General features: G+C 36.4%; 1 protein-coding gene across 2 annotated transcripts in view; it reads left to right on the forward strand.

Moving 5' to 3' along the window:
* Nucleotides 1–12,759, forward strand: part of LOC118844899 (serine/threonine-protein phosphatase 4 regulatory subunit 1-like) — an 81,111-nt gene that overhangs the window by 46,395 nt on the left and 21,957 nt on the right. The window lies entirely within an intron of this gene.

Below are 12,759 nucleotides of genomic sequence, written 5' to 3' on the forward strand. Positions count from 1 at the left end.
GTAATATTCTTTTTTAAAAAATATAAATATTGAAAATATCTTAAGCTTGTAAAAATCTTCCTTATATGAATCCTTCATGATATAATTAATTTAGCTATTGTTGCTTGGTAAAAACAATATTATTTTAGCTGTTATATCCATATGTACAAGTCTGTAAATTTGACTGAACTTCATGTAAAATTCTTTTAATTCTGAACATATCTGTGCTTTTAAGATGGCGGGTGTAATATGGTTTTTTGTTTGCTTATTTTTTTACAGAGCTAATTTTAAAATTTGGCCTAATTACAGAAATTATAGCCTTGTGGAGGTCTTGTTTGGTGAAGGTTGATTTGAGTGCTTGCAAGCCCCTCCATCCCCATCTTAGGCTGTTTAAAACTTGTTTTTGCTTTTAAGGGACAATTGGAATGCCATACCATCCATATAGTCTTACCAGATTCCCCCAGTCAATAGTGATCTTGCACCATTTAGACCTAATATATCACTTGAATTGTACCTCTTCTGTACTTACTGAGTATCATTTTTTACTAAAGTTATTTGCCAATAAATACCTGTACCTAGCAGCTAGCCTCCTAATAAATACGTGAGAATATTGAACTTTGTTGCAGTCAATTCAGATAAGTTCTTATCTTAAACTTTAAACTGTTAATCTAGGCTTAACAATATTAAGAAAGTGGTAGTGGAAGAGGGCTCTTAGGGTAAATGGAAGGCAGGAATTTCCGTTTTTCCTTATTTCATACATCTTTGCTTATCTCAGGAAGGCAAGTTTTTTTTTTTATTTAGCAGTAGAATTGCCCTATTATTATCTCTGAAGTTCTTTCCCTATATTAATCCTACATGTCAGTTTTTTTCTTGTTATCAACTAGGAAATTAAGAAACATGAACATTTACAGATGCAAAGAGTAGACATTGAAACTCTTTATTATATAAATTATATATTTATATAAACTATACACATCTATTGTGTGTATGTGTGTGTAAAATTAATGTAGTAGTTACCCTCCCCTGTCTTTATCCCCTTTCTGAACTTCCTTCTTCTGCTTTCTTCTTTATATTTTTTTAAATATTTCATTTACACTTTTATTTTTCTTTGCCTCACTATCATCACCTCTCTCTGACTCTCACCCCCAACTTCTCCCCTTACCCATAAAAGACCTTTATTATAACAATTAGTTATGGTCAAGCAAAATGAATTTGTGTTATTTTAGTTGTTCCTGAAAAAGTATGCCTCCTTGTGCACTTGTCGTCTAACACCTCTTTTCCAAGAAGTAGGAGACGTGTTATATCATTAGTCTTCTGAAGTCATGATCGGCCAATTCATTGTTCAGTTTTTTAGTCTTTTTTTAAAAAATAAATTTTTTATTATGGATTTGAGAGTCAGCAGCACATAAATAGTTCCATATATACAAAGGACAGGAAAAAGAAGTTTTCTTATGAAACTAAATTTACAATTTGGTTTTTTAAAGTATACATTACTTTAATGGGCCTTACTTGTCTATTTCCCCTTTTGAATTTCTGCTCTCTTCTGTGAAATTTTAAATGTTTCATTGCTGCTCCTTTTAATTTTTTTTTTGCATCACTATCCCTTTGTCTCACTTTGTCTTAAAAACCCTCTTTTGTAATAAGTAAATATAATCAATCTATACTGTTTTTGTCGTGCCTAAAAATGCATCTCATTATACACCTATGCATCACCCCTCCACTAGGAGGTGGGAGGTATACCATGTCTTCTAAAGCCATAGTTATTCATTGCTTTGATCAGAAGTTTAAAGTCTAAAAATTCTTCTTTATAGTGTTGTTGATAGCATAGAAAATTTTTCTTTTGCTTCTGGTTACTCTACTCTGCATTTATTTATGCAAGTCTTCCCAGATTTATCTGAATGTCCCTTTTGCTATTCTTAGGGAACAATTGTTTTCTATCTCATTCATATACCATAATTCATCCAGTTTTTTCCCACTTGATGGACACCAACTTTGTTTCTAGTTATTTGTTACAACAAAGAGTGCTACCATAAATATTTTTAGTACATGTAAGTCATTTCCCTTTGTCTTTAATCTCTTTAGGGGTATTAGACCCATAGTGTTATACTTGGGTCAAAGGATATGTACAATTGGATGACTTTAATGTGTATTGTTCTAAATTGCTTTCCAGAATGGTTGGATCAATTCAGAGCTCCAAAATTTTTTAAGTTATTAATTAAAGGTCCCTCTGTGCATGTACTGTGTAGGGTTTTTAGCATAAAGGAGTATATTGTACTTTGGCAAAGTATGATTTAATATGCTGATTGTTTTCCTGACTTTTTTCTTTATTATTGTTTTTTAGCATTCTTTTCTTTTAATTTTGAGTTCCAGATTCTCTTCTTCCTACTCCTCCCCCATCACTAATAAAGCAAATAATATGTCATTTATACATGCAAAATCATGCAAAGTACTTAGCCATTTTTTTTAAAAGCGTGAAACAGGAAGTGAGAAAATTACACTTCAGTTTGCACTGAGTTCATCTTTTCTCTTTTTTCATCATGCATCTTTGGAATGTATTGATCAAAGTAGCCAAATCTTTCACAGTTGATCATCATTAAAGTATTGGTGCTCCAACCCTTCTTTTTAACACTATGTATGTCTTTCTATTTCAAGTGTGTCTTTTGTATACAACATATTGTTGGATTCTGGTTTCTAATCTATGCTCCTATTCACTTCCATATTATGAGTTAGCTCCTCCTATTTAAATCACAGTAACAGTTACTATGTATTTCCCTCCATCCTGTTTTCTTCTGTTTATCCTTCTCTCTCTTTTTATCTTGTACCTCCTCAAAAGTCTGCCTCCCTTAATCCACTCTCCCTTTATCATCCCCACTCCCACCCCCATATCTCTTATCCCCTTCCCTTCCTATTTCCCTATTGCGTAAGATAGATTCTATACCCAACTGATTATGTATATATATTTTTCTCTCTTTGAACCAATTCACATGAGTGAGGTTCAAGCATTGCCTGCCACATCCATTTTCTCCTCTGTTACAAAAGGTTTTTCCTCATATGCCTCTCTTATGTGATAAAATTTTCCCCATTCTACCTCTCCCTTTCCCTTTCTCCCAGTGCATCCCTTTTTCTCACTCCTCCAGTTTTACTTTTGGAGGTCATCCCAACATAATCAACTCACAATTGTACCTTCTTTTCAACTTTCCTAATAATGATAACATTCTTGGAGTTATATGTATCATGTTCCCATAAATGAATATGAACAGTTTGACTTTTTTGAGTACCTTATGATAACTTTCATATTTACCTTTTTGTGATTCTTTTGGACTCCTGTATTTCACTGCATAATCATTGCACCCTGGGCGTTGTTTTTTTTTTTCTTCAGTCCTTTTTTTTTTTTTCAGTTCAAAAATTGGTTTATAACCTATCATCCCATGGTATAATTCTGTTAGTCACACTGCTTAAAAGGTAAGCAGAGCAGCAATATATTCACCAGTGGCATGTGGATACACATTTATCTCTCTTGCATTGTGGGCCACCGGCCTAAAATTCTAAGTGCAGACGCATTGTTAGTATATTTCCAAAAGTCAATTTGTATGGTTTTATTTAGAGCGCTGCAGTACTAATGGTATTGTCACTCAACCCAATGCACAGCTGTAGGCACAAGGGGAGCAGGCAAGTGGGTGAGGCTGCCATGAGTAAGTCACATGATATGGTAAAACATGCATCTTCCTTGCTAGCTAAACTGCACAGTTCATCTGCCAGTGATACATTAACATGTGAAGCATTTCTTTCTGATTATGGGTAAATATGAAAATTATTCTGTGGTCTTCAAGTTGAAAGTGATTGTGTTTGCCGAACAGCATGGAAACAGAGCTGCAGAAAGACAATTTTCAGTGAATGAAAAGTTGGTGTGAGAGTGGTAGAAACTAAAAGACAAGCAATAACAGCACAATTTTTTAAAAAAGCTTCACATAATGATCATACCCCACTTTTTCACAAAAAATTTTGGCATAAAATCTGTGACAATTATGCAGCGAAATACGATATGTTTGAATGTCAGATTTTCTGTTCAGCTCAGGATTTTTCATCAGGTGTGCTTGAGAGTCCTCTATTTCATTAACTATCCATACCTCCCCTCCCACCCCCCGCCAAAGGATCATACTCAGTTTTGCTAGGTAGGTTATCCTTAATTGTAATCGTAGTTCCTTTGCTTTTTGGAATGTCATATTCTTTTTATTATTATTATTATCGTTATTACCTCTTATTTATTTAATATATTTAGTTTTCAGCATTGATTTCCACAAGATTTTGAATTACAAATTTTCTCCCCATTTCTACCTTCCCCCCCCCACTCCAAGATGGCATATATTCTGATTGCCCTGTTTCCCAGTCAGCCCTCCCTTCTGTCACCCCACTGCCCACCTTTCTTGTATGGCAAGAAAGATTTCTATGCCCCATTGCCTGTATATCTTATTTCCCAGTTGCATGCAAAAATCACTTTTTTTTTGAACATCTGCTTTTAAAACTTTGAGCTCCAAATTCTCTCCCCTCTTCCCTCCCCACCCACCCTCCCTAAGAATGCGCAATTCAACATAGGTCACATGTGTATCATTATGTAAAACCCTTCCACAATACTCATGTTGTGAAGAACTAACTATATTTAGCTCCCTCCTATCCATCCCCCTTTATTCAATTTTCTCCCTTAACCTTGTCCCTTTTCAAAAGTGTTTGCTTTTGATTACCTCCTCCCCCTATCTGCCCTCCTTTCTATCATCCCCCCTTTTTTATCCCCTTTCTCCTTTCCTGTGGGTAAGATACCCAATTGAGTATGTATGTTATTCCCTCAAATCAAATCCAATGAGAGCAAGATTCACTCATTCCCCCTCACCTGCCCCCTCTTCCCTTCTAACAGAACTGCTTTTTCTTGCCACTTTTGTGTGAGATAATTTACCCCATTCTATCTCTCCCTTTCTCCCTCTGTCAATATATTCTTCTAGGCTCTTATTTTGATCATGGCTTTCAGGTAGTCCAATAATTTTTTAAATTATCTCTCCTGGATCTGTTCTCTAGGTCAGTGGTTTTTCCAATGAGATATTTCACATTGTCTTCCATTTTTTCATTCCTTTGGTTCTGTTTATAATATCTTGATTTCTCATCAAGTCACTAGCTTCCACTTGCTCCAATCTAATTTTTAAGGTAGTATTTTCTTCAGTGATCTTTTGGACCTCCTTTTCCATTTGGCTAATTCTGCCTTTCAAGGCATTCTTTTCCTCATTGACTTTTTGGAGTTCTTTTGCCATTTGGGTTGGTCTATTCTTTAAGGTGTTATTTTCTTCAGTATTTTTTTGGGTCTTTAGCAAGTACTTGACTTGTTTTTCATGATTTTCTTGCATCACTGTCATTTCTCTTCCCAATTTTTCCTCTACTTCTCTTACTTGCTTTTCCAAATCCTTTTTAAGATCTCCCATGGCCTGAGCCCAATTCATATCTTTCTTGGAGGCTTTTGATGTATGCTCTTTGACTTTGTTGACTTCTTCTGGCTATATATTTTGATTTTCTTTGTCACCAAAATAAGATTCTGTAGTCTGAGTCCTTCTTCATTACCTGTTCATGTTCCCAGCCAACTACTTGACCCTTGAGCTTTTTGTCAGGGTATGACTACTTGTAGAGTAGAGAGAACTTTGTCTCAAACTTTAGGGTCCAAGCACTGCTGTTTTCAGAGCTTCTTCTACTCCACGGTCACTGTAAGCTCTGCCACACCAGTGGTCCTCCTCCCCCAAGAACCGCAAACCAAAACTGCAACCCAGATTCAAGCAGGACAAAGCAAGAGAACCCTGCCTGTGCACCAGCAAAGAGTTCCCCACACTCCTGCTCTGATCTACTGCTTGATTCCTCCCAGTGTGTGGGCCAGGGACTCTGGAAGCAGCTGACTCTGGAGCTCTGGAAGCAGCTGCAGGAGCTTCCTGCTGCTGCCACCACCACAGTGCCACCTCTGCTGCCCTCAAGGCTGAAGCAAGACTGCATGCTCTGTCCCCCACCCCCACCCCTTATCATCCAGCAGTTTTCCCACTAACCTGCTCCGTTGTCTTTGGAATTTGTGGGTTGAGAAGTCTGGTAACTGCAACAGCTCAGTGATTCATAGCCCTAAGGCCTGTTCCCCTTGACTCCTGGTCTGGTTGGTCCTGGCATGGGCCACGCTGGGCTGCATTCTGCTCCCAGCACTGTTCAATAGTCCCTTCCCAGTGAACATCCAGGCTGTTCTGGGCTGGGGACCTACTTCCTTCTGCTATTTTGTGGGTTCCACAGCTCTAAAATTTGTTCAGAGCCGTTTTTTTACAGGTGTTTGGAGGGATTTGGGGGAGATCTTAAGCGAGTCCCTGCTTTCCAGTCTCCATCTTGGCTCCACCCCCCCCCCCCCAGTCTAATTTCTTCAGAAATTCATTCAGTTCTATATTTTTCCATTTTATTTATCTTTCTTTTAGACCCATCCAAAAGTAAGAGAGGGATTTTTGAAGTGTCATGTCACTGTCATGCTACAGTCTATAACTTCTGGTACCTCGGGTGTTTCCTTTATGGATTTGAATGCTAAGACATCTGGAGTATGTTTTTATTATTGATAATTTTTTTTTTTGTCCATGGTTGCTTTCAGCATAATGTGTTTTCCTTGTTTATCCTTTTTCATTTTTTGAATGTTTGTTTTTGCTTTGTCAGATAACTTGATTACAGCTCCTGCTCTTTTGGATTCACTTGAGGCTTAATAATTTTTTTTCCCATTCCCTCAGTTTTATTTTGTGTATATCTTTGTTTTTTCAGTGTCTTTCTTGTAAGCAACACATTGTAGGATTTTTTTTTTCTTTTCCAATATGTCACTCTTTTTCTTTTTATTTAGTTGTTTAATCCATTTACATTTAAAATTATGAGTTAGGTTTATATTTTCCTCCATCTCTCTCCAAAAATATTTTTTTCCAAGTTATGATTTTTTCCCCATCTTCTGCTGTAAGCATAACATTATGTCACTTCAGTTACTTAATCTTTTCATGTTTTACTCTAGATCCTCATTCTGATTCATGACCCCTGTTATCATCCTTGCTCTCTCTTTTCTCTGTATTCAGTATATGATCAAAGCTTCCTAAGTATCTATTCTTGTCTCTCCCCTCCAGGCACTTTTTGCCACCATCTTATAGGGCTTATCCTGTGGATTCCTCTTTTCCATTGTATTTCACTCTCCAAACAGTGCCAGTTATTGCAGTTGTTAGGGAGGACATTGTCCCATGGTAGGGCCCCTTTCCTACTGCTGCTCTATACCCTTCCTAGAAATGTCCTCCTCGTGTCCATGCTCTCCTACTCCTGGTGTACCAGTTGCCCCAAAGACTTCCAGCTACCCCTCTCTCAATGTAGACAAGTAGATGTTTCAAGCACTAAATCCCCCAGGTCAGTGAAAGGTCCTCATCTTCCTTCACTAATCATCTCCCTTCATCTGTAGGAACATTCCTCACTGGAACCTCCTCCTACTTCCAGAGGAAGGCTACCTTCCTTTCACCCTCTTTTCAGTCTTTCCCTCCTCCTCCTAACTATTCCCTTGTGGGCTCTTTTTCTGAGACCACAAAAGTCACCTTGCCTTTATTGCTAACCCTTCCCCCTTTTATGGACACTCCCATGTTGTGATGTAGTCCCACCAAATTTTTTTTTTTTACCCATAAACAGAGTATGTTGTCAGGTTTTGCCATAATGCCCCAGGTCCACCTCTTCACTGTCAACCCTAGTGGACTTTTTTGATTTCATCCCTGTTGTCGTATGTATTTTTGAAAAGAGTCTGTTACTGGTCTCTTTTATCACTCTTACTGTTGCTGTCCTTAGCTTTTGCATTTATTCACTCCTACATTTCTGTTGTTTAGGATATTCAAGAAACAAATTCTTCATGTCTGGTTTTCTTACTAAAAATGTTTCAAGCACCTCTTTATTAAATATCCATCTTTCTTACTTATGATTAAACTTGATTTGCAGGATAGATCATATGTTCAGTTTTAACCATGTGTCTTGGATTTTGCAGCCTTGGGTTTTTGGGGCATTTTTTTTGGGACACAATGTAAGAGTTCTTTCCATTGGTATTTTATTTTCTAAATTCAGACGTTTTGGGCAGTTCTCTCATTTATGTATATGTATGTACATATAGGAATATATATATACACACACACATGTATATGTATATGTATGTATACATATATATATATATATATATATAATTGGTAGAATTTTATCATGATGCCTTTACATATAATTTTCCCTCTGTGTCTAACTTTAATTCATGTCTCTTTTTACTGTTGCTTTATTTGAGACCATGGTTTCTGTCCTTGCTTTTTTTAAAAGTTTACCAGAAATACATTATATTTTGTTCCAACACCTACATGTGGATAGTGCTACCCCTGGAGTGAAGAAGACCTTCATTCAAATCTGACCCCAGATTTAAGGTCAGCTCTGTGACCCTGGTGTGTCAACAACCTGGCTGGCAGCTTCTGTGGGGGTATAAGATTCACCCACAGCCAACACCCAGAAAGCTGCCAACAGCACAGGTTCTTTCGATCTGCTTAATTAAGGAAAGCAAGGTGAAGGGGTTGACAAGCTTACTTTTAATTCAAATATCATTCAGTTACTTCAGGGGAAAAAAACCAGCACCCTGAACTTCAAAATAAAATGCAAATTACAGACATCAATAGACTTTGTCTGATTCAAGTCCCAACAGATAGTTACCACAGTTCAACAAAGTTTCAACATCCGGGTTTACAAGCTGGAGGGCTCCTTAGCTACAGCTGCCTGGAGTCTCCTCATCAACACCATCTCCAGAGCCCCACACCAATAGCTCTGTCCTCCCTTCTTATAGGGCTTTAGACATCATCAGACATCATCTGAATCACCAGAGCTCAGGCTCTGGTGATTGGTTCTTGAGTTGGCCCCTCCCCTTAGGACCCTGGGATGTTCACATCCACATGGATTACATTAACACCTAATGGGGTTTGGGCCTGGGGCTTAGCACCTAGTAAAGCTCACTGAGATAAATTGAGTCACTCAAAGAAAACAAAGACAATTCTGGTTACACCTGGGCAAGTCACTTAACCTCTAGTCGCTTCAGTTTCCTCAATTGTAAAATTGGGAAAATAATCGGAATTACCTTACAGAATTGTTGTGAGAATCAAATAAGATAATATTTGTAAAATGCTAGTGCCTAACACATAGTAGGTACTGTATAAATTCTTATTCCTTTCTTTTCATTTTACCTCTTTGTAAATCTATGTTTCAAGTATGTTTCTTATAAATAACATATTGTTGGATCCTGGTTTTTAATCTGTGCTTACCATCCTTTTCTATTTTGCAGGTGAGTTCAATACCATTCACATTCACAATTGTGATTGTTAATTGTTTATTTCTCTACATAACATCATCTTATACTTTTTCTTTTTTCCTCCATGCTCCATCTTTACAAAGAAAAGGGGGAAGAGGGAAGGAAGGAATCTGATTAACACTAATAATCTACAATGGAAGTGATCTGTTCTTAGTCCTCTGTCCCTTCTTTCTTCACTAAGCCCAGATAACAATCTGTTTCTTACTCTTATAATTTTTAGTCTCCACTTTTTGATAAAATCTCTGAAGCTGATGTGCTTTGCTTGTATATTATTCCCTCCTTCACTTTACTCTTCCTGTTCTACCACTCTTATCTCTTCCCCTGTCCTTACCTATTTCCTTCTCATGTTTAATGTATCTACGCCAAACTCTATGTGTGTGAATGTGTCTGTGTTTTTAGCCTTTTTTATTTGGTTCAAGTAAAAATGGGATCATGATATTCTCCTTCTTCCCATTCCTTTCTTCTTGTTTGTATATTCTTCTTGTGCTCGCCATTTATGCAAAATAATATGTTTTTCCCTCTTCTCCTGGGTTTTTTCCCTAATAGATTTCTTTCCCTATTTTTCTTTTCTTTCTTAAAACCAATGGAATAGAATGAATCCACACTTAAGCACTGTGTGAACCCAAATTACCTTATATTTATCTAGTTTGTATGTACATAACGTGTGTCTATATATGCATGTATACATTTGCCTGTATTTTTATATACTCTTATTTCTCTTCTTCAGAACTTAGGTTGATTTGGAAGTAAGGCTTATTTCATTCTTTGTATGTGAACCCTTAGGCCCTGGCACATGATAGGAACTTAACAAGTACTGATTGATTGATAGACTGAGTTGATTACATCCCCCACTACTTCACTCCCTGCTTCCACAGCTTCCTCATTTACCTGAGCTGGCATTGGCTTCTCTGGTTCAACCAGCTTCTTTTATCTTTTGGATGCCTTCTTGTACATCCCTGGACTGTATGGAGAACTTCTTCTCCCCTTCCTCCTCCCAAAAAACCATTAGCATTGGCTGGGAGCCTTTTCAGATAATTGGGAGGGGGGAGGTTCTTTGGGAGAGGTCAGCTTCTCTGTCATCTTAACTTGAAGTCTCCTAGTTAATTTGAGAGTTCTTTTCAACTATTCCTATCCCAGACACTTATTTCTAGAAGAAATAATTAATAGTACAAGTGAACAGATGTTATAGCTCTCTTCAAATTACTCAATGTCTCTTTGTCTAAACTTCTCCTTTTTATTTATCTCATTGTTCCTTATATCAGGCATGTCTGTTTGTCAACACACCATAAATCCTACTAGTTTGTTTTATCATTCCCACAAGAAACTTGGACTCTGCTACTGTACAAGAGCTTTCTCTCTCTCCTCTTCTCCACCTGCCAGCTCCCCTCATTATGTATTGCCCTTCCGCATTAAAATGCAAACTCATTGAGAACAGGAATTGTTTTGCTTGCTTGTATTTGTATTTGCAGAGCTTAGCAAAGTAAATTTCTGGCATATAGTAAATGGTTAATAAATGTTCTATGTATCTTATCCATCTCAAAAGAAGGATCTGTGTTAGGTTCGTCTCTTCATCTCCAGAAAGTACCTTGCAAAAGTAGTATGCACCTGAATATTTGTCAATCATATGTTTTTTTTCTTTGTTTCTTAGTACGATAGCTCATGGGTTCAGTGTTATGACTTAACCTAAATTATGTATAGAACTCCCCCCCCAAAAAAAAACCCAAAATTGATACTGTTTATGCTTAGATGATTAGAGTAGCTTGATGTCTTCGCCTTACTTAGTCATTGCTGAGAGAATAAGCAACTGCTTTATCATGTTAGCATTGCCATGCTTTATTCTCTTTTCCTCTCCCTTCTCTGAGTCTTCTCCTTAAATATATTCCAACCAACTTGGAAAACATTAGAGTACCTCCATAGAGAGCCTGTTTATTTTTCCATTCTTGTTTTAAATTAAAAATCAGTTTTATGCTGAGATTAGCAACTTTGGTACATAAATCATTGGTAAAAATTAAAAATTGTCTAGAGAGGGTTTCAGATTTGTCAAGTAATTGTGAAGCAAGCAACAATTTTTATTTTTACCAATAATTTATGTATCAGTTTAGTATCAAACTGATTTTAACTTTGAGTTAAACTCTTAAGTGGGATCCATACTTAAATTTTATACACAGATGCAGCATTTTCTTACCTATCATTAATACTTTTATATATGCCATATTTTCCTATAAATTGGGTAATAGATAAACAGTTCTCCATAGATAAAGTGTAATTGTTCTTGCAGGCAGAAAAGTTATCTGCATTCTGAAATTATGATTAATAGTTTTTTTATCAACAGATTTTCATATTGTCTTCTTGATTTTACAACTTTTTTATGTTTAAGCTAGCTTTTTAAAATTAATTTTTGTAGTTACACATTATAGAGAATAATAGGTAGCTCTGATGAAATATGTGAAAAGTCATGTCATAAAATTAGTCCCCAGAGTCCAAAAAAAGTATTTCTTGTTACAAAGCTACTGGCTTTATAATGCTCTTAGTTTTGAACATCTTGGAGCTACAGTGGAATAAGGTTGAGTGAGTGTGGCTGAAGGGGGGGGATGAATTTGATATTTTTTTTAGTCTTCTCATTCTTTTTTCTTTACAGATAAAGAACACTTGTGATTTTTAAATAATGCTTTGAGTATGGCACCTTAATATTTTTCTTGAGGTATCTTTAGCCAAAAGATCATAGGATTTAGAGCTAAAAGGAACTATAGATATTATCTAATTCGACTCCCTCGGGGAACTAAAGCTGAGAGAAGTTAAGCAACTACTCGTGTCATATAAGCATTAAAAGAAGTGGAACTTAAAACCAGGTCATCTCACTCTAAATCCAGTGCTCTTTTCTACTATACTATACCAGCTCTAGATGAGAAAACTTTGGGACAAAAAATGTATATTCTCTAAATTTAAAAAAGGATGAGGCCTGTACTCATTTCTGTTATCTACAGACATTATTCATTTCCTTGATTTTCATGTGAATTTTTTCCAATCATAAAGTATAAATATATAGTTGTTTACAAATATCAGTGTTTAAAGATGGGGTGTTAAACTAAAAAAGTTACAGGTTAGGCCTTTTTTTACTTTGTTCAGACATCAGAACATTGAGAATGTTAAAAGAAAGCACTGGGTCTGGAGTCAGAGGACGTAGGCTTAAGTCCCTGTTTTGCCTCATAACTGTTTGTATGATCTTGGGCTTGTCACCTCACCTTTCAGGGCCTTGGTATCCTTATCTGTAAAGTAAGTAGTTTAGACTAATGATCTCTAAGAAAACATTCCTTCTAACTCTAAAAATGTTATGATTAAAAAGCAGGTTGGGAAGATCTTTAGTTTTAGTTCAATTTCATATTTTA

The sequence above is a fragment of the Trichosurus vulpecula genome, chromosome 3 (genome assembly GCF_011100635.1).
Source record: "Trichosurus vulpecula isolate mTriVul1 chromosome 3, mTriVul1.pri, whole genome shotgun sequence".
NCBI lineage: Eukaryota > Metazoa > Chordata > Mammalia > Diprotodontia > Phalangeridae > Trichosurus > Trichosurus vulpecula.